Here is a 21,439-nt window from a genome sequence, read left to right on the forward strand (position 1 = left end):
AAACCTAAAGGCATTTCTAACCACCAGGATGAATTATTCTTCTTCCAGACTTCATTGTTCATTCAAATTAAGTATGCAGGTACTGTGGAGATGGCTCAGTGCTTTCTGTAGACACATAATAACCAGTACATAATAACCAGCAGCATAATAGACAGCACCTATGCGAAAGCCAGGCACACAGATCTTGGAGTTGCACTGGTAGTTCAGTGTAAGCAAACTAGCAAATTACAGGTGGAGTAACAATCCATGCTTCAACAAAACAAGGTGGAGGGCTGATGAGATGGCACAGAGAATAAAGGTACCTGTTGCCAAGCCTGAACACCAAGCTTGATCTCTGAAATCTTTTGCTGGAAAGGAATAAGCACCTGCTATGAGTTGCCTTTTGACTTCACACACACACACACACACACACACACACACACACACACACACACACTATAATTGTAATAACATTTTAAAAGTAAAAATAAAATGGAGCTTGCTTGAGGAAGACACCTGATGTCAACCACTAAAATCTACATCTACAAATACAGTAGAGCCTAACCCTCCCCACATGCATATCTATATAGAAATGCATGTGCATATGGAACAAAAATAAATCATACATATGGAGTAGTATATTAATATATAGACAGGGATTTTTTAAAAAATGTAAGAAAAGAAAGAGTTTCAATTTTACTGAGTAACAGAAACAGAAAAGAAGTTATGCTAGGCTTTGATGAAACAGACTCATGAGTAAATGTATGTCCTTCAGAATTCCAGTAGACAGAGAGTGATATATCAATACCTTAAACAATAACAGAAAAAATAGACAGTAAAATCAGACAGCAAGTGAGAGAAATTCTTGGTCTTTGAGGTCTTCAAGTAGACTCTAAGAAGACAGAGAATACAAATTCTGGCAAGTGATGTGTGCTGAAAGTATTCGTCAATTTGTTTAGCATTGGGAGCACCTTGTTCCTCACTCAATATGATCCTGGAAAACAAATAACTAATCTAATTCAGAAAGGAAAACCTCATTCTTCTCTTGGGTGGTGAACGTAATTGTGGAAGAATGAAATAACTACATTAAATGGACTCAGTGGTTAAAAGTACGTGCTGCTCTTGAACAGAACCTGGGTTCAATTCCCAGCTGTAACTCCAGTCCCAGAGTATCTTATCTGTCTTCAGAGGGCATCAGACATGTGTACATGTATATACACACAATACATACAATCAAACACTGATATACATTAAGTAAAATTAATCACTCACAATTATGTCTATTACTGCTTGAAGGTATTCCCAGAGTCATGAGAGTGGTCATCTTAAATGTGACTGCACATTAGCTGTCTGGAAAGTATTCAACACATTCTCATCTGCATCTCCAGTGAATAAAAAAGCTCTGAGGACTGTGATTAGATTTTCATACCCTTCCCTTGTGAAGCCAATGAGAAGAGAAGTAGGAGAACCAGTGTGGCATTTAAGTGTGTGTACATATACTTGTGTTTGCGTGTGTATGTGTGTGTGTACATGTGGATGACAGAGGGCAATGTCAAGTATTTTCCTCTACCACTTTTGGCATTATTTTTAATTATTTGTGTGTGTTTTCCCTGCATGTAGTATGTAAGTGAATAGCTATTGCACACAGAGACCAGGAGAGTACTGTAGATCCTTCTGGAACTGGAGTTACATCCTCACAACTGTGCTGCATGTAATAGAACTTGGTCCTTTGGAAGAACAGCCTTTACTTTTAACTGTTGAACCCTATTATTTTTGAGACAGAATCTAGCTTCCTGAAACTGAAGCCTGCCACTTCAGCTAGAATGCAGCCATCAACTCACAGAGATTCCTCTACCTCTGATATCATCTCCAACTCTGGAGTTAGAGTCATTTCGTCATTTTAATGAATATCACCATGGGTGGTTGGAGTCCTAACTACGCTCCCATGCTTGCATAGTCTCCCTGGCATTTCTTCCACCTTCAGTGCTGCCTAAAAATCTCCAGGCCATCAAGACTACTGCTATAATTTAGATTATTTTCAAGGAGTCTTGGGTGATGACTGAGATTACACTTTTGTTTATGATAGAATCATAGAACAGGGTTTTGTGGCAGTGGAGTTGATGACAGACAATAGTTCAAAGGGTTCTCATTATCCCCTTCACAAACCATTGAAGTGAAGCTGGGGGAACCACCTATCAAACATATGACAGCTTTTCATTGTTATTGTTTCTCAGAGAGAGAGAGAGAGCTCATCTACATAACATGGAGTTTGGGGGTTTGGCATTAGAATATAATGAACCTGATCATGGGCTATTTGAGATAACTAAAGAGATGTTCTTTCTTTTCCTCTCTTCTAATTCTCCTCCCTTTCCTCCCTGCCTCTCACTCTTTTGGAAGGTGGGGAGAACAAGCCAAATTAAGAACAAGTAATTAGTTAAAACAAAACCAAAATGCAAATTATTTTCTGCTAGTTTTATGACCATTTTATAAAGCCATTCAATGGGCTGGGCAGGGGTGGCACATGCCTTTAATCCCAGCACTCAGGAGGAAGAGGCAGGCAAATCTCTGTGAATTTGAGACCAACTGGGTCTACAAGATCTAGTTCCAGAACAGTCTTCAAAGCTACAGAGAAACTCTGTCACAAAGAAACAAACAAATAAAATAAAGATCTTCAATGAATTGCGTTCTTCATCCCTCATAGATTACCTTGCCATGATGCAGCTGAATCCAATCATTGCTATCAGTTTGAAATAATTCAGTGTAGCGTGTGTTCAGAAAGGGATGCCTCCTTATAAACAAGAAGACTAACTATGTAAGATAAAAGTGGTATCATCAGTGTTTTCTTTTGCTCATTGTGAGATACTTACCCTCCACAGAAATTCTATGGAGTCTTTACTCCGCACAGCTTTGCTGAAAACAAGCTTTGTAATGGTACATGTAAATGATTTGGCCTAGGGAATCAAACTACCCTCTGATTTGTTTGTCTCTGATGGATTGCATTCCATTCCTCCCTGTTTATATCCAGGGATATTTCACTAGGTTATGGATTGTACATCCTATGATTTGCTCACTACACCTTTTATCAATTTCTTTGGTTTCCTGACAGCTATCTTTGTACTGACAAACTTTCAGACAATGTAACCAGTATGCTGGATAAATCAACTTAACAGAGAAAGGTTTTGAGACCTTGGCTATGGATACTTTCGGGATGATCCACTAACCACTTCTTTTGGACCTGTAGTAAAGCACTGTATCATGGCAAGAACATGCCACTAAGAAAAGTGTTAATTCCGTGGTAGCCAGGGATAAGTGAGGAGGAGAAGGAGCGGGACAGTCAGGGTCCAAGGATCCCCTTCATGAGTGTGCTTTCAATGTCCTAACTCGCCCCTTCAAGAATCAACTTCTCGGGGTCCCGAATTCTTTGCTCATGTTCTCCCTCCTTCTGCTCCTCCTTGGGACCTTGGGAGCTCAGTCCAGTGCTCCTGTGTGGGTCTCTGTCTCTATCTCTATCCATCACCAGATGAAGATTCTATGATGATATGAAAGATATTTGTCAGTATTGCTCTAGGATAGGGTCATTTCAGGTTCCCAATCCTCAGCTGCCCAAGGAACTAACTGGGAACCTCATCTTGGGCACTAGGGAGCCCCTCTAGGGTCAAGTCGCTTGCCCACCCTAAAGTGGCTCCCTTAACTAAGAATTGTGGTTCCGTGCTCCCCTATCCACCTTTCCTTTATCCCAATTCTCCTGTTTCCCAGGTCCCCCCTCCTTCCCTTCTACCTTTTCTCTCCCCATCTCCCCTTACCCCCATCTCACCCCCCCCCCCAAGATCCCATTTTCTCCCCGGAAATTTGATCTACTTCCCTTAGCCAAGAGGACAACTATATGTTTTTCCTTGGGTTCACCTTCTTCCTTAGCTTCTTTGGGTTCACCTATTGTAGACTCCGTGGTCCTTATTTATGGCTAGAAACCAATTATGAGTGAGTACATCCCATATTCATCTTTTTGGGTCTGGGACACCTCACTCAGGATAGTGTTTTCTATTTCCATCCATTTGCATGCAAAATTCGAGAAGTCATTGTTTTTTACCGCAGCGTAGAACTCTAGCGTGTATATATTCCATACTTTCTTCATCCATTCTTCCATTGAAGGGCATCTAGGTTGTTTCCAGGTTCTGGCTATTACAAATAATACTGCTATGAACATAGTTGAACAAATGCTTTTGTCATTTGAGGCGTGCATCCACCCACTGAGACAGTGGAGCTGATCTACGGGGAGCTCACCAAGGCCAGCTGGACTGTGACCGAAAAAGCATGGGATAAAACCGGACTCTCTGAACATGGCGAACAATGAGGGCTGATGAGACACCAAGGACAATGGCAGGGGGTTTTGATCCTACTTAATGTGCTGGCTTTGTGGGAGCCTAGCCAGTTTGGATGTTCACCTTCCTAGATATGGACGGAGGGGGGAGGACCTAGGACTTAACACAGGGCAGGGAACCCGGACTGCTCTGTGGACTGGAGAGGGAGGGGGAGAGGAGTGGGGGGAGGGGGAGAAGGGTGGGAGGAGGGAAAGAAGGGTGGGAGGAGGGGGAGAAGGGAGGGAGGAGGGGAAGGGAAATGGGAGGCTGGGAGGAGGTGGAAACTTGTTTTTTGTTTATGTTTTTTTTTTCTTCTTTTCGCAATAAAAAAATAAATAAATAAAAAAAAGAATCAACTTCTCATAAATACTCTGTTAATTCTGAGAAACAGGAAAGTGATACACTGAAAGCTGGGCTTTGGGGGGCTTGATCAGATTCAATGAATAATAGTATTTTCTACCTCTGTTCCTTTCTTTTTGCAAGTTGTTTGCATTAAAATGATTCCTTTGAAAATGAGATCTCTAGAGAAGATGATTACCAGTCCAAACAGAAAAATTAGTTCTGAAGTAGACTAACACCCACACACCAAATCTCCTCAACTCCCTGGAACATTTTTTTTTCTGTAGTATTTGTCATTTTCCTTGGTTTGCAGAAATCCTTCACACTTACTGATCTAATAATTTCTACAGACACCAAACACAGACAGTGAGAGCATGGGTCACTCTGACATTAGAGAAAATGTTTTTAGTCTGAGCATGCTGTCTCTGTTTTATTTTTGCTACAAAGAAGGCTTGTGTGATGATATTTAACTGTAGCTAAAGACCATCCCCCTGGTAGCTCAGCAACATCATCTTCCTTAGCTTTCTGAAATTCAAATAGCAACTGACAGTTTTCCCTAAAATCAAAGAGGATATCGTACAAGGTAATATTTATTGACAGCTTCCTGGTTTCAGGCACAGAGTATCTGTTATTATTGCATTTTATCCCTACAAGACCCCTGAGTTATGTACTTAGAATGAATTATGTGTATATGCCTGATTTCATGCTCTTATCTTCTGTGTATTCACTTAATTGGTAAATAGTAATTTACCAAGAAAGAGCAAAAACAGTGTGTCAGCATTGATATTTTAAAAGAATACAAATATTACTTTAAACTTATATGTATTTACATATATATTATTTTAATCTAAGAGATTAATAAAATACAGGAAAACATGACATAGTTAAGTAACATTATTTTGATAGTTAAAGCAATGTGGACAAATACAAGCAATATTTATTGAAATATCATATATACTTATACATATCAGCTGTGGTGACAATCATGACATCTCATTGTTTTAATCATTCTAGTATATACAACAAATGAGGATATTGAGGCTTACCGTATCATTCTTTAATTCATTTGTCTAATAAAGTGTTGATCCATGGTTTCCACTTAATCACATCTCATAACCTGCCTATTCATATTATCATCACATGTTGGTCAAAGATCTGTGGCAACATAATGTGTTGTTGTACCATGAAGAGTACTCCACACATACATACCCATTAAATGATTGTGGTAAATTTTGGAAAAGATAGGCTTATCATCCTCATTTTGAGTTAAGATGATAGTCTCAGCGGTATCCCTGTATATATGTGGACAAGTGTCCGAACATAACGTTGCAGTACACATTCAAACTCCTAGCCCCTCCAATCATATGTCTTCCCACATGGAACTACTTCCCATGCTTAGGTTTGGAGCATCTTGTGATGTATTCCAGATAATCACATGTGATTAAAATTGAAATAGTTTTTGTTACTGAAATCCTTAGTGTGTAGTGTCTCAGTACACTACACTCAAGATGATTGAGCCTTATACCATTGTGTGAGTTTAAAAAAAAATGAACACTATAAATCCCAGGCAAATCTGCTTCCTGATGCAAAGGTTATAGGGAAAGACAGAGGAGAGAAGGGAGGTAACACTGTAGGCTTCCTGGGAGCATGATAATGAATTAACACTATAGGTGAGTTCTTTTGCAGTCAGAGATCAGTCTGAAAAGAGAACCATGGAGTTAGGGTGAGTAGGAAGGGAAGACACCATGGAAAATACTCTTATAGTTATTTTTCTGCTTCTGAAAGATCATTATGAATTTAACTTGATGGAAACTTCTGAAAACTAGCAAATGAATTTATCTAAATCCTCACAATCAATACATGTAGCATACTCCTACTGCATTTGCAAGTTAAGCTAGGGCTTTCCTAGCTATAAAATGTTAAAAATAAATTCCAAATTAATTTAGTATTAATAGTCATAATTCAGAAGTACACGAGTCAGTACTTTAAATTGTAAACAGAATGGTCCCACATCTATGTATTTTCCTTTGCCTACCCTTTTTCTCTGCTATGTATTTCAGTTCTTTTAGTTAAGTCACCCAGAGCTGAAACTTCCAAGCAAAATATGGTATCATTTTTTTCCCATCATTAAACACTATTTTAATGGGTCTTAGATATCTGTTACAGATTTTTGTTCAAATTATTCTCATTCAATAGTACTGATTTCATACACTAAGAACTCGAAAGGGTCACACCTGTACTCCTTACGTAGTATCTTTGAATTACTTTCTTTCTTATTGTTTACTAATCTTCCTTCCTCAGTCTCAAATCTTTCCTTTTCATCCTCACCAGCTGTTGCCATGAAACTGGTCTTTCTACCCTCAGAATGTGCTATCAAATAATTATTCCTGGTACATATGTGGCATAAGAACTATTGCTTCAGCATACAATTTAAAAACAAAATTGAATTGGAATATTCATTAAGGTAAATTAATGTCCCTTGAATGTAGACAGAATCTTCCACAGTCCCTATTTTTGGTATTTCATAGCTAATCACTTTCTCTAATTTTTACTACACATGTGACCCCCATGGATGCTATACATTTTCTCATTACATTCCATATAGCATGATAATTTAGCACACATTTTAAGGATTTAACAATAAAATCTAAAGACCAGTTACTATTGTTCTGATAAACACTGGGACAATCCTGTGAGCTCTCAAACAATCTGGTTCATTATCTACAAAACAGTAGTGGCAGCAGCCAGCTCATGGACTTGTGGATAACCAAGCACCTCAGATGCACAGAGGGAAGTCAGTGTGGTTCAGGCACCTGCTAGCTGCTCTATAAATACTGTCTATTCCCTGCAGTCAGCACACAATGTGAATCTCATCGTTGAATCCTTTTGATCAAAGCAAAGCTTAACCCTGGTATTTAGACTCTTTATGAACTAACGACTTTTGTAACTTCTTTTCACTCACTATCCTCCTTTTTCTTACCATACTCTAAAGCCAAACCAATGTGAGTTATACATAAGAAGATCCTTTGATCAAGACGACTGAGCTATTAATTGTTCAAGTGTCTTTCCCTATCATTGTTTTATCTCAATACTTCCTATCCTCCTGTTCCACAAGTAGTTTATATGCCATCTTGAGTTATTTTTTTCACTGATTGCTACTAATAAAAATTATTATTATTTTCAGACAGTAAGAAACAATATTAGATTGAAAGAGTTCCTGAAAGAGGGCTGTATCTCAAGTCTAAACAATCATGAGATTTTCCTGCCTTGTCTTCATTTCACATCGGCTTAATTCTGATTTCTCCCTGATATTTTTCTTTATCTAAAACATAAAAAGACAGACAAGACAGTCTGCCTAGAGCTCCCAGGTCTAGAAAACACAGTCCTTTTGCACTTAAGATGGAGTCAGTGTTCTTTCACAGTCACAATTACTCAGTTTGATTATTTCCATTATACTCAGCCCAGCTCAGGCTATGGCAGTGGTAGAGGTGAGGCAGGTGAATCATTCTCTATGTTCAAATCAATGTGCAATGAAACAGTGTATGCTAATATCTGAGTACAGCTATCAGAGTAGGTGTATATAGTACTCCCAATTTTATTGTGAAGCAGACTCATCTAAAATTAAAATATAATATATGCAAAATGAAATGAATGAATAAATGTAAAAATTAAAATACAGTCAAGTAAAAGGAGAACAAGAGATACTTACTAAACAAAAAATCATGTTATATCGAAAACCCAAGCAGCTTTCCAGGAATATATTTACAGAAAGTTTGCTTTTACATGTAACATTCAAGATTATTTTTAAATACTTTAATAGCTCAACTCATGTGTCCACTGTATTATGCTAGATCACTGTATTGTGGATGGGAAAACTAAATTATAGAAAATGAAGCTGCTTGCACAGCATCACACAAATAAAGAAGAGTGGTCTCTGAAACTCAGTGAACTTTCTTCCATTTGCCTGCATTCAGACACTGCACAGATTCCTAGAGTTGCCAGAGTCCAAGGCTTCTAGAATATGGCAATTTCTTTCCTGTTATATCTCATGATCTTTGTACTAAAGCACTTTCCACTGTTTGTGCTTTTTACTATTTGTGATTATGTTTTCCTGAGAGCCCACTGTGGGGAGTTGGGATTATCATGCTCTGTAGAAACAAGCTTTACATTTCTACATCAAGACAGAACATGCCTTGCTTTCCCGGTATTCTGTCTCTGGTGGCAACAATGATGATAACTATTATAGGTACTTCTGTGCTTTCCTGGTATTCTTTCTTTGTTGGTACAATGATGATAAGAATTATTTCCAGCTTGGGGACCCACACTGTTCTGTTCACATTACTTATAAGAACTCATATACTGGTTTTCACTCTTTACTCAATTTGATTTATTATTATTATTATTATTATTATTATTATTATTAATTATTTTTTTTCAAGACAGGGTTTCTTTATCTGTAGCTTTAGAGCTAGTCCTGGAACTATCTCTTGTAGACCAGGCTGGCCTTGAACCTGGATTTCACTCTTAATGAGAAGCATCCCACAAAAAAAGAATTCTTTTTTTTAATGAGAAAATCTAGATTTTGTTTGTAGCACTTAGTGTGTAAGACGATTATTGTGTGACTCTTCTTGGGGAAACATGAACAAATACTTATTTAGTCCAGACAAGAAACTAAAGATAGACAAGGGAGTGGTTCCATCAAAAGCTATATCATGGAATCACCATATAGTATTTTTACATAGATGGTGATGTAGAGTTGAGTGTAGGCACCAGACTATGAAGGGTAGGCATACAAAAGAGTTCTACAATCACCTGTAATGGAGTATAACAAAAGTTTATTTACCTAGAAATAAACTCACAGAAAGAGTAGCAATCCACAGTCCTCTGTGAGCACTGGAACTAGAACCAAATACAGCTACCAATGCTTTTTGTCTGCATTTATAAACCACACCTAAAGTGGGCTAGTATCTTAAAGGCTATTGGCTGTATGAGTTCCCATAACTCCCCTTTTTGTCTAAATAAAAGTCTTCTAAGCCTAATGCAAAACTATACACAATAAAAATAAATATCAAGTGTTGTCCATGGAAAGAAATGGCAAAACATACATAAAAATTAGAATTACAGCAAGGATAAACAACATCAAACAAGAAACATATGCTATATGTTTCAATAGATATCCTATCCTAAGGAGTCTAAGACTTATACTAAAAATAGTTTGGCTAAGTCATGACTATGACTATCTAGACTTCATTCCCATCATAGACATGAGAAGAAAAATAATATTAATTGAGTGAACAGGAAGTACAATCAAGCAACTTCCAAAGAGACAACTGACTACTGGGGTAATCACCTAAACTCTCATTTGCAACGTTGAGGTAACCTACTTTGGCTAAGGCCTAGAGTATCTGACAGATCATTTTCAGAGGCAGAAAAATTTGAAAAACAGTCTTACTCTGCCTTGACAAGGTTTGACAATCTCTTTGCTTGTATCCTGCTTTTCCAGTCTGGACACTGTGCATTTTGCCAATAGTTGAGGAGGAACAGTTCTTTGCCCAAGGGCCAGTTTTTCCAAGAAGAAAACGGGCTCCAAATAGAGTGTCGTCAGTGCCCAGCATTCTCTCTGAAATAGATCGGTGCTGCCAGGAACAATTATGTCTCACATCAACAGAAACCCAAGTTATTTAAATGCCATATTCTACAGTTCTTTGAAATGTTCGAAGATTACCTATCTTTGCAGAATACAATCTTTATGCAGCTAAAGAACCTGATTAGTATAGCTATAAGTATAACAAACATGGATGATTAATTAAAATATTAAACAATCTTTAAACAAATGTGCAGCAAATGAGGCCAATGATCTAAAATGTAAACAATATATAAGTATCTTTATCAAAGGTATAAATGTATAGTGCAATATGATAAATAGGTCCTAAAATTTTATCAACATGCAAAATATCTTAAACAGACTTAGAAACAGTCAAGCATACAATATGACAAAGTAACTTTTCATAAGTACACAAATATTATAAACAGAAATAGGAGCATATTTAATATAAAAATATAATTTGAATTTGTGTCAATATACAAGATTCTATGGCAAACTAAATTGTCTACAAATAATAGCTCACAAGTGATCATCTATCTATCAATTATTCGATCCCATCCATTTCACCCCTTTTTAAAATAAGAGATCCCTGAAAGAGATCATTTCAAACCCCAACCCTATATCACTTACTTATAACCAACCTCTAATACATGTCCCTAACCCAGGGGACAAATTTTGTTGAGAGAGGGAACATTGTTTGCTAGAATTACTTCCTGCTGTCATTGAAGTGATGTTATTTCTATGGGATCCTGTGATAACTAAAATGATGGTTAAGTTTCAAGATGGTTAAGTCTTTCTTGTATAATTGCAAATAGTCTCTGAGTAGTTGGTAGGGTTTTTCTGAAGGTTTTCTTTTAAGCTTTAGCCAGGATACTGAAGAAGGTACACCATGTCAGATATCCAAGTTGGAATCATCTTGAGCAGTTTGTAATCCAAAACTGATCTTAAAGTGGTGCTATCAACATAATGACATCATATCAGCCAGGTGGAATCATTGTTGTTGGGCCCCATCTTCTTCCTGGAAACTTCAAAGATTACTGCAGCAAAATTTATTGTTCATGTGAAAAAATGTAAACATTATATAGACAGATGAATATATATTTATATAGACATATGAATGGTACCATAGAGACAAAAGTAGGTATGGGGATTGTTAAAAAATTTTGAAAGCAGAATTTTGACTATAGTAGTCCCTAAATTTTATCTCCTTTCTGTCCCATATAGAGTGGTACCTAATATGAGACAGAAACTCTGATTTTTTTCTTTTAACAATATGCTTGGATTTAAAGAAGGTTAGCCATTGTCAAAATCCAGAGCCAGCTTTAAATTTTAGTAATTGATGATTACTATTATATGTATGTTTAATGAATTGATATCTTACCCTGCAGAGGATATTTGTGTCATAAATTAGATTTCTCTTTGCTTGGTGATTCTTTCTGGAAGGCTATCTTTTCTTCTTTAGACATCTAGATGTCCAAGGTCTCTTGACTTTTTGAAGAGGGGTATTTATCTGCTAAGACAAGAGCAGAAACCCACCCCAACCCTTATGAGGTTTCCTTACAACTTGTAGGATTGTCACCTGTGTGGATGAGCTGTGATTTTTCTTTATCAAGTATTTTCTCTTTTTCAAACAAAATCTTTGTGAATTTTGAAGGTATCCATAGCTTTACTTCTGTGAAAACAAGAGTAAAGCACCTTCCCAAATGTAGCACATCTCTTAGTTTCCATTGTGAATTCAATACATCCTTAAAATACACCGACTGATTTACCTCAGAAGTTTATTCTATTATCCAATGTCTCTCTGCTGCTGTTGTTCCTTTCTCATTACCATTAAAACATTCATGGTTAATAAAACATTATACAAACTATTTCTGGGGGTACTTTTCATCCCTTTCTGTTTGTTTAACATATACTTTATAGTTTGTTTTGATTTTTCTATAACTGCCTGAACTTTAGGATTATGTGGCATACATGTAATGTGCTTTATAATAAACAAAAATATGTTTCAATTTCTTAGAGACATATGCTGTACCATTGTCTGTCTTTATTTGCGTGGGTATACCAATGATGGCCATAACTTCTAATACATATGTGATTATTAAATCAACCTTTTCTGAACTCAAAGCAGTTGTGCATTGAAAACGTGAATACTGTCAATGATGTGGTGTACATATTTTAATTTTCCAAATACTACTAAGTGGAACATATTTGTCTGCCATATTTCATTCATTTGAGTACCTTTTGGGCTACCTCTTTTTTTTAATTTTTTTTATTGTGAAAAGAAGAAAAAAAAACATAAACAAAAAACAAGTTTCCACCTCCTCCCAGCCTCCTATTTCCCTTCCCCTCCTCCTTATAATATCCTTGGCTTGTTTTCTTATAATAGAGACTCTTTTTTTAACCTTTGCTAGTGATATTATGTTTTTATGAAATTCTAAGGCCTTCTATACATTTCCAACCAATAATCAGTCAATTTTCACAATACCTTGTGCTAGAGGATCTGGCAGACACTTATGGGATTGGATGTATGTTATGTATAATGGGAAAAAGCCCATTCCTAATTATATCTTAAACCTGGATAAATAAAAAAGTCAATTATGTATCATCTGGTGTATGTCCACCTGTTTCAATATGCAAAACAACTCTTTCTGCATATTGCAAATCAGTGACTATATTGAGAGGTTCTTTAAATGCCCTTAGTACCATGAGAATAGCATATAATTCTGACTTTTGGAAAGAATTTTAAGGGCTTTGTTTCACTTTCCTTAAATATTGTGATTTTTATTCTGCCTCTTCTGATTCATTTGTATCAGTATAGAGTTTAGGGGCTCCAGTTCTTGGTGTGTCATGTACAATGCAAAGAAGGATCCAAGTAGCTCTCTTTACTAGTTTAATTCTTTCAGTTTGGGGATAGTTGCTATTAATCTCTACCAAAAATAACTACAAGCTCTTTGCTAGGGTTTGTCATTGTCTTCCTATTTTTTTTTTAATTTCCTCATTAGTTAACGGTACTATAATTTCTGCTGGGTCTATTCCTACTGATTGATGAAGTCTCAATTTTCCTTTTTATAATTTATTCATAGAACTTTCCACATAAGATTTTTACTCATATTTTATTTTCCACATAATTTTTATTCTCAGTTTATGTGGTAAAATATACATTCTAAGATAATATCTTTCCTCTGCATTAAACTTCCTGTAGGGGAATATTTGGAGAGTAATATGATCAGAATGCAGTTAAGGTTCAAATCCACATAATCCACATGTGCCTTGTGTAATTTTTCTTTAATCAAAGTCCATTCTTTTTCAGCTTCAGCTGTTAATTCCCTAGGACTATTTAAGTCTTTGTCACCATCAAAGGTTTTGTTTAAATAAATTACTATATCAGGTATTATCCCAGAAGTGGGCCACGTATTGAAAATGTTTCCTCCCAAACTTTGAAAGTCATTAAGGGTCCCTAATCAATCGCTCCTAATTTGTGACTTTTGTATCCTAATTTTCTGTAAACGTGTTTTATGACATAGATAATTGAGAAAATATTTTCTTCATAACTTTTTCAGAAGCAATATGTAATCCCCAACTAGGCAAAACTTTGTTTACTTCTTCAGGCATTATTTACAAAGTATCTACATTTGAATTAGATAGCAAAATGTCATCCATATAATGGTAAACTATAGATTTGGGAAATTGCTTATGTATTATTTACAATACTTGGTTTATAAAATAATGGCCCAGAATGAGACTATTTAACATTCCCTATGGGAGGACCTTCCATTGAAATCTCTTAGTAGGCTAAGAATTTTTATAAGTATGCACTCTGAAAGCAAATTTTTCTGTCTTTTTCATGTAATGGTATAGTGAAGAAATAATCTTTTAGATCAATAACTATAAGAGGTCATCTTTTAGGCAATAGAGAAGGCAAAAGAATTCCAGAGTGTAGAGGGCCCATTGATTGAATAACTTTATTATGAGCTCTTATATCTGTTACCATTCTTTATTTTCTAAATTTCTTTTTAACAACAAATGCAGGAGAATTCCAAGGACTGGTTAATTTTTTAATATGCTGAACATCTAGTTATTCCTGTGCCAACTGTTCTAAAGCCTGCAGTTTCTCTATTGTTAAAGGCCATTGGTTAACCCATATTGGTTCCATAGTTAACCATTTTAAAAGTAGGGCCATTGGTACCTTTGATTTTGTACAGCTTGAATAATTGTTGACTGTTTTTTTTTATAGTACCTTATAATATTCTTCCCAGAAACATGAGTTGATTTATGTTCCATTTCTGAAATTTCAGGAATGTTAATTTTGGTACTGCATTACTGCAAGATATCACAACCCCTTAGAGTAACTGCTGTATTAGCCAAGTATGGGCTCAACCTTCCTCTTTGTCTTTCTGGCCCTTTGTATGTAAACCTTTTGCTGTTTTGCTTTACTTTAAATAGCGTTCCAATTCCTAGGAATTGAACATCTACCTCCTGAAGGGGCTAATTCTGATGCCAAGATCTGGAGTAATAATAGTAACATACACCGCGTGCCCAGTAATCCTTCAATTATAATGTTTTTTATTTGTACTCTCAGCTTTGGTTTTTGATCATTTATAGAAGTCTGACAAAATCTAGGTTTCCTATTAGAATTTTTGATACATCCTTCATACTTACTCTATCATCCAGAGCAGTATGATTTTTTACAGCAGGCAATGGATTTTTTTTTTAAGTTTTCCTGGGGAGATGCATCCTCCACAGTGACTTGGAATGGCTGAAACACATTTGACTTGGGAGCCCGTGAAAAGCCCCCCACCCCCACCCCGCTAAGGAGTTTCCCGATGGCAACAGGTTGTCTTGTTTGTCTCTTGTTGATCTACATTTATTGGTCCAATGTTGGTTTTTGATGCATCTTCTACATAATTCAGAATATTGGGACCATTTATTTTTGTCATTCCTAGAGGAAACATCATTTTTTAGGAATGCTTTGTCTACAATCCCTTCTCAGATATCCTATTCTACCAAAATTAAAACATTTGGTATTTTGATGTCACTTCATACCTTTGGAAATTGCTTCTCCTACACAAACATCAGTATTATAGTCAAATGCCTCAACATTCATTGTAAGCAGGATCCATTCATCCATTGGTGTTGATCTGACCTTTAAAGGCCCAAGTGCTTTTTTGCATTCTAAGCTGGCATTTTCAAAAGCCAAAGATTCAATAATTACTCCTTTAGCTTCTGGATCTGTTATTCCTAGTTATACAGATTTAGAGTTAAACTTTGAAAATCACTAAATGGTTCTCTTGGGACTTTTGTTTTGGGGGGAGACAACAGTTTGTCATATATTTTTTGTGACTGTCCTGGAACTAACTCTTGTAGAGCAGAATGGCCTCAAACTCACAGAGTTCCAACTGCCTCTGCCTCCAAAGAGCTGGGATTAAAGGTATGTGTCACCACTGCCCAGAAATGGGTTTGTTTGGACTTGTATGATCTTAGTATATGATTCAATTCTTCTTCCTAATTCTTCAGTACTGTACCAAGCATTCAAGACTGCTGTATGACATAGGGGGAAGATGTGATCATTGTAAATATTTTGGCTCTATGGATCAGCATAATGGCTTTCACCAAAAATTTGATATTGGGAAGCCTTTGACTCTACCTTGCTTTAGCCTCCTCTCTACAATAGCATGTCCACTGTCATTGTTTCCAATCTTCTTGCACCAGTAAGATTAATTGAAGCCAATCATGTGAAGTAAACCTATTGCTTGAGGCCCATATATTTAGCGTCTCCCTAACAAATGGTGAATGCATGCCATAAGAGACTACTGATTGCTTAATTTCCTTTACATCTTTTATGCCCATAGGTTTCCATTTACATTCTTTGTACCATTTGGGTATTGAGTATTTGCTGGCTTTTCGGAGATGATAACAAGATAAGTAGCTAAAACTCTTGATAAATCATCTCTGATGCTAAGAGGTACTAGTGACACTAAATTCTTTGCCTGTACCTCTGCTTATCAGTTCTGACGAGTTTCTTTATAAAGTCAAATCTTTTTTATCATTGTCCTTTGTAAAGGCTGAATCTCTTGATCTGTGAATATTTCTAATAATTTCATCAAATCAATTAAATTCTGGTTTTCATTCTTCAGTGTGATTCCAAGGTTTTAATTCCTTTTCAACTAATGATATCTTCTCATCCTTAAATATTACTTGTATGACATGTAGATTGCCTTCCTGGAGAGATGTTCTTTCTGCTAGCTTATCATAACTTTTTAACAGATTTTGATTGTCAATTTCAACTGTATAAATCCTTTAAGATAATCTCTCAGTACCCTTTTGGAAGATTTTATAACCTATTTCATGGATTGAATTTTGCCAGTCAAATTAAGGTTATCATTTTCAATATTATGAATCCTTTAAACTAAAGACTATATTCTTCCTAAAAGAGTCTCATTCTTGATTCTATTATCAAGTCATTTCTTTAAGAATATAATATGAAGAACAAAGCTAATGGCTGCCATGATCACAGAAATATATTTACAAGGTAGCTCATATAGCTCTTGCAGAATTCTGCCCAGAAAAAGGTTATTAAATTCCTGGATGGTGATATTGCCTGAAATTATATTAAGGTTGGTTTACAATTTTCAAATGTATTTTTTATTAATCAAAATAACTTACCTCTATTATAATTTCCAGAAAATTTTTGTAGGAGTAATAATGTGTAATAATCTTTATGACCAGCAGGTGATGCAGTTGCTGCAGTAAGGTAGATCAGTACCTGATTTACCTGAGACTTAATTACTAACAAATTGAGTTAATTACTTAAAAACAGTACATCTGTATATGGAAAATGTTTGAGTTGGGCAGAATATCAAGGAACCCAGGCTTGTAGGCAGTCGTGAGCTGTACACGAGGTTACTGGCCAGAGCTCTGACCAGGCATTCAGGGATCCAGACTGGGAAGGCAAGACTGAGCAGCCTCTTCTCCCCAGCAGGCCTGGCAGAAGCCAGAGAAATAATGGAGAAATTTCAGCAAAAATCCGCAGGCAGCAGTAAATCAGCAACTTAGCAAGCAGGACCAAGCCACACATGGGCATGGGCACTGGGAAATTTTCAAGTCACCTCTGTGTGGTGGTCCAGCCAAATTATGTGCAGCTGTAGGCCAGAGGGTTAGTTCAGCTGCAGAGGGGTAGTTTAGCTGCGTGGATTGGGAGAAGGCCACAGATGGGAGTCTGGGCAGGTCCCGGCAATGATGTGGACTCTGGCCATGTGGGCACCAATTTGTAGGCATATAAAATAATTGCACGATCGCCTGAATGAGTATAGCAAAGGTTTATTGATCTAGGGACAAACTCACAGAAAGAGTAGCCATCCACCATCATCTCTGAGAAAATCCAGCAGCAAAGAGACCCACACATGCTTTTCATCTACATTTATAATGCATGAGACGATGCTCAATGGGCCAATTTATTTTTTTAATTTATTAGATTTTTAAAAATTTCCAATCCAAGTTCCCACTCCCTCTCCTCCTCCCATTTCCTCCAAAACCCTTCTCACCCTACTCCCCTCCAATCCTCAGAAATGTTTGCTCTGTGGATGGTCCAAGGCCCTCCTTACTATATCAGGCAGAGCAAGGTATACATCCAAAGAGAATAGGTTCTCCTAAAGTCAGTACATGCAGTAGGGATAAATCCTGATCCCACTGCCAGTGGCACCTCAATCTGCACCAGCCATGCAATTGTCAACCATATTCAGAGGGACTAATTTAGTCCTATGCTTGTTCCTTCCCAGTCTTCCTGGAGTTGGTGAGCTCCCCTTAGCGCAAATAGAATGTTTCAGGGGTTAATCCATCCTGGTCTTGACCTCTTTACTCATATTCTCATTCCTCCCACTCTTCAACTGGACTTTGGCAGCTCCCTCCAGTGCTCTGATGTGGGTATTGCCTCTGTTTCTATCAGTTGCTGGAGGTTCAATGTTGATATTTAAGATATTCATCAGTCTGACTACAGGACAAATCAAGATGGGGCCCCCTCTTTTCTATTGCTTAGGGTCTTAGCAGTAGTCAGCCTTGTGGATCCCTAGGAATTTCTCTAGAGCCAGATTTCTGCTAATTCTATAATGGCTCCTCAATCAAATTATCTCTCTCCTTGCTCTTATCCCTGTCCTTCCTCCTTCTCAACTATTACATTCCCTCATGTTATCCTCAACTCTCCCCTTCTTCCCTCGTTTTCCTTTTCCACCCTCCCTCCACCCCTCTCCAATTGTGTCAGGTGATCTTCTCTGTTTCCAATTTCTAGGTGGATCTATATATGTTTTTCTTTGAGTTCACCTTATTATTTACCTTCTCTAGGATCATGAACTATAGGCTCAATGTCCTTTGTTTATAGCTAGTATCCACTTATGAGTGAGTACACACCATATTCATTTTTTGAGTCTGGGTTACTTCACTCGGGATAGTGTTTACAATTCCATCTCTTTGCATGCAAAATTCAAGATGTCATTTTTTATTGATTTTAATTGAGCTCTACATTCTTCTCTGCTCCCCTCCCTGTCTCTCCCCTCCCTTCAACCCTCTCCCAAGGTCCTAATGGTCTTAATTTACTCAGGAGATCTTGTCTTTTTCTACTTCCCATGTAATTAGGTATATCTATGTCTCTCTTAGGGAGACAAATATACCTAATTGTTCTAGGAGAGACATAGATATACCTAATTGTTGTCTAGGTTCTCTGGGATTGTGATTTGTGGGTTGGTTTTCTTTGCTTTATTTTAAAAAACACTTATGAGTGAGTACACTGATTTTTACCACTGAGTAGAAATATAATGTGTAAATGTGCCACATTTTCTTTATCCATTCTTTGGTTGAAAGGTATCTAGAATGTTTCCATGTTCTGGAAGACCTTGAAAATACAATAATCAATTTCATATGGAAAAACACAAAAAAACAGGATAGCCAAAAACAATCCTGTACATAAAGGAACTTCCAGAGGCATCACCATCCCTGACATCAAGCTTTATTACAGAGCTAAAGTAATGAAAACAGCTTGGTATTGGCATAAAAACAGAGAGGTTGAGCAATGAAATCGAATCAAAGACCTGGATATTAATCCACACACCTATGAACACTTGATTTTTGACAAAGAAGCTAAAATTATACAATGGAATAAAGAAAGCTTCTTCAACAAATGAGTCTGGCATAACTGGATGTCAACATGTAGAAGAATGAAAATAGATCCATATCTATTGCCATGTACAAGCTTAAGTCTAAATGGATTAAAGACCTCAATATAAATCCAACCATATTGAACATGATAGAAGAGAAAGTGCGAAGTAGTTTTCAATGCATGAGCACAGGAAACCACTTCCTAAATATAACCCCAGTAGCACAGACACTGAGAGCAGCAATAAATAAATGGTACCTCCTGAAACTGAGAAGATTCTGTAAAGCAAAAGACACAGTCAATAAGACAAAAAGGCAGCCTAATGAATGGGAAAAAATTTTCAACAACATTACATCAGACAAAGGACTGATCTTCAAAATATATAAAGAACTCAAGAAATTAGACATTAAAATTTTTAAATAACCCAATTTTAAAATGGCATACTAAATTAAACAGAAGAATCTCAAATGGCCAAAAGATGCACAAGGAAATGTTCAATATCCTTAGCCATCAGGGAAATGAAAATGAAAACAACTTTGAGATACCATCTTACACCTGTCAGAATGGCTAAGATCAAAAACACCAATGATAGCTTGTGCTGGACAGGATGTGAAGTAAGGGGAACACTCATCCATTGCTAGCAGAAATGCAAACTTGTACAACCACTTTGGAAATCAGTATGGTTGTTTCTCAGAAAATTGGGAATCAACCTACCTCAGCATCCAGCAATACCACTCTTGGGTATATAACCAAAAAAATACTCAATCATACTACAAAGGCATTTGTTCAATTTTGTTCATAGCAGCATTATTTGTGAGCCTATATCTTGAAGGCTATTAGCTAAATGAGTTCCCACAGCAATGATGTTGACTTCTAGATTTAAGTCATCTTCAATAACTCTGGCTTTTCACCAACTAACAGCTCCTCATTCCTTTTCTCCTTGGATTCTCTTGGGCTTCATTTTCCTCTCTACTTCTCTGAGTCTATTCCGGGCACCTCCCCCAGGAGGACTGTTTCAGAGTTTGTCTTGCATTAATTTGTATTGATTTGTTTCACTTCACTGTGTAGTGAAGTTTGTCACTATCTGTTTAAAGGGCCGGGTGTCTTCATTTTAAGATTAATATGTCAAAATATAATGCATTTTCTTTATTTTTCCCACAGATAGTTTCTATCACTTGTCAATTGTGTGTTTGATGCAATGAACATGGAATATAGCTCTTCATAATCCTCATTTCAATACATTTATATATATATATATATATCCAAATTTGAATTGCTAGTTAATAGGATAGCAGTATGTATAACACACATACATACACATACAATTTTTGAGAGACTTTTACTCTATTTTCCATGGCTCTTGCAAAGATTTTGACTTAGTTATACTCTTAGCAAGCTTTTCTTTTCCTTTTTATTTCTCTTTACCTTTTGTTGTTGTTTATCAGTAGAATCTATAAAGGTAGGCAGTTTATCACATTGTTGCTTGTGAGCTGCATTTTCTGCATCAGTGATGTTAGTTATTGTGCTGACTAATTTTATGTCAACCTGACACAAGCTACTATCATCAGAGGAAAGAGAGCCTCAGTTGAGAAAATGTGTCCATAGACTGGGCTGTAAGCAAACATGTGGAATATTTTCTTAATTAGTGATTGATAGAAGATGTCTATTGTGGATGGTGCCATACCTGGGCTGGTGGTCCTGGTTTCTATAAAAAAGCAGGCAGAGGCAACCACAAGTAACAATTCCATAAACAATACCCTCCTGTGGCTTCTTCAATAGCTCCTGCCTTCATATTCTGCTCTGATTCTCTCCAATGAAGAACAATGATGTGGAAGTGTAAACCAATAAATGTTTTCCTTCCCAGTTGCTTTTCATCATGGTGTTTTATTGTACAATAGTAACCTTGTCTAGGACAACTATCTAGCCTGTTGGAGGTTTAAATAGCTTTTAAAAAGATATATATGTTCAAGTTCTTTGCCTTTTTTGTTTACTACAGGTTTAATGTGCATATTAATA

At 36.6% G+C, this 21,439-nt stretch overlaps 1 protein-coding gene across 3 annotated transcripts in view; it reads left to right on the forward strand.

Moving 5' to 3' along the window:
• Positions 1 to 21,439, forward strand: part of Lrrc4c (leucine rich repeat containing 4C) — a 1,344,378-nt gene that overhangs the window by 902,536 nt on the left and 420,403 nt on the right. The gene's annotated exons all lie outside the window — the stretch shown is intronic.

Source organism: Microtus oregoni, unplaced genomic scaffold (genome assembly GCF_018167655.1).
Source record: "Microtus oregoni isolate MIOR12 unplaced genomic scaffold, Mior012 000068F_ref0000429, whole genome shotgun sequence".
NCBI classification, from domain to species: domain Eukaryota; kingdom Metazoa; phylum Chordata; class Mammalia; order Rodentia; family Cricetidae; genus Microtus; species Microtus oregoni.